Here is a 1,683-nt window from a genome sequence, read left to right on the forward strand (position 1 = left end):
ACAGATGGGAGAAAAAAAACCCACTTCATGTTTTGTGTGGTTGGTCTCCGGCTGTGAACCCTGTGTTTTGCCAACCTTAGTTTGACTCACTGTTATTTTCAGTTTGGTGGTTGCAGTGAACAAACACTGGGGGCTTGGAGTTGGTGGCGCTGTTTTCTTAAAGTGTCAAACGATGCATCTGAAGACAAGTTTGCAGAGGATGCTGCAAATGTTTGAACACAAGTGTTAAAATTTTTTTTTTTACTGAACCACCTAGACCGAGGGTCAGATTTAAATTTGAAGATGAATCAGATCTGTTTTTGGTGACAGACTTTTTTTAAGTGCACTGGAAAGTACAGGGTTTGTACAATGTTGCAGCACTAATCCCAGATCTGCGACCGTAGCTTAGCTGCTCCCGTTCCGTCTGCTTGTGTAATCCTAGACCACCTCGGTGGTCACAGAGCGACGTAGCGTCTGTGTGTCAGGCATGTACCTTCAGCCTGAGGTGCAGTGATGAGCAGACAGGCAGGACCTGTTTCACTGACCCTAGCTCAGGCGTGGGCAAACCAAGGCCCGGGGGCCGGATGGGGCCCGTTCAGCTTTTTAATCCGGGCCGTTAAGCCTTTCCAAATGACATCATTGATCAAGAAGAAGAGAACACACAGACACGCAGGAGATTTGAAAAAGTGTAGCAACTTCCCATTTGCTGGATGTTATGATCGCCACAGTTTAACGACTCTGGATCGTGACGCTAATGATGACAAAGACACGAGGGGAAATGTTGAAACGAGCCAGAGCAGCGACGCTGGACAAACACTTTAGAACCAGACGACAGTCGTGACCCGGAGGGGTAATAATGAGCTCTGAAGGATGGGTGTTGACGTTGTGTTTTTAGAGGTTGGTGAAAAAGAAAGTCGTCTGTGTTTATTCCACACTCGCCTCCTGTTGTTTTCACATCAGTTCCTGTTTTTTTTTTCCAGCGACTGCTTTATTTGTTTTCAAGAGGCGTCTCGAAAGTCCAAACCAAAGCCACAGCCAGAACTGGCCGTTTTTTTCCTCCCTTCTTTCTTTTCCTTTTTTAAAAAAAAAAAAAAAAAGTTAGTGACTGTGGAGCTCACTGCGGTGATGTCACTGAGATAAATAGAGTCAGGGGTGCTGGATTAGGAGACATCTGTGGGGTAAATACCGGGGGATTACACGGAGGCTATACTGGGGACGACAGTGTTGGCATGTGTGGATGTTCTGTGCTTCTTCATGAGGAACGGCACATCTTTAAATCCACGTACGTTTGGCCTCGAAGCCCCTCCACGGTGTTTGTCAGTTTCACACTGGTGTAAAAGTTAAGTCTTTGAGTGGACAGTCCGGACCACAGTGTTGGAGGAAGGCAGCTGGAAACAAACACAAACACACACACACTGACAGTGTGATGTAAGGTCTGGTCTTTCTCCTTTACTTTGAAAAGGTCACAGGAAGTAGTTCAGGCGACCTTTGCTCTTTGTGTGACATTTTGAAAAAGGGCTTTCCCTTCTGCCAGGTTTGGTTTAATTTGGTTTAGTCCGAGCTGCAGCATCTGTTTTCAGCACGTCTTGAGTGGGGAAGCCCCCCCCCTCACCCCCGGTGTCACCTCCAGGTGTGTGTAAGTGCACGTCAGAGTGAATCTGGGGAGTTCTTTTTAGAGAGTGTTTTCTTTGTTTTCATGTATAT

General features: G+C 46.5%; 1 protein-coding gene across 7 annotated transcripts in view; it reads left to right on the plus strand.

The window, feature by feature from the left end:
- The window catches only part of ampd2a (adenosine monophosphate deaminase 2a), a 24,899-nt gene that overhangs the window by 10,516 nt on the left and 12,700 nt on the right, over positions 1 to 1,683 (plus strand). The window lies entirely within an intron of this gene.

This window comes from Cynoglossus semilaevis, chromosome 11, assembly GCF_000523025.1.
Source record: "Cynoglossus semilaevis isolate Cse_v1.0 chromosome 11, Cse_v1.0, whole genome shotgun sequence".
Taxonomy (NCBI): Eukaryota; Metazoa; Chordata; class Actinopteri; order Pleuronectiformes; family Cynoglossidae; genus Cynoglossus; species Cynoglossus semilaevis.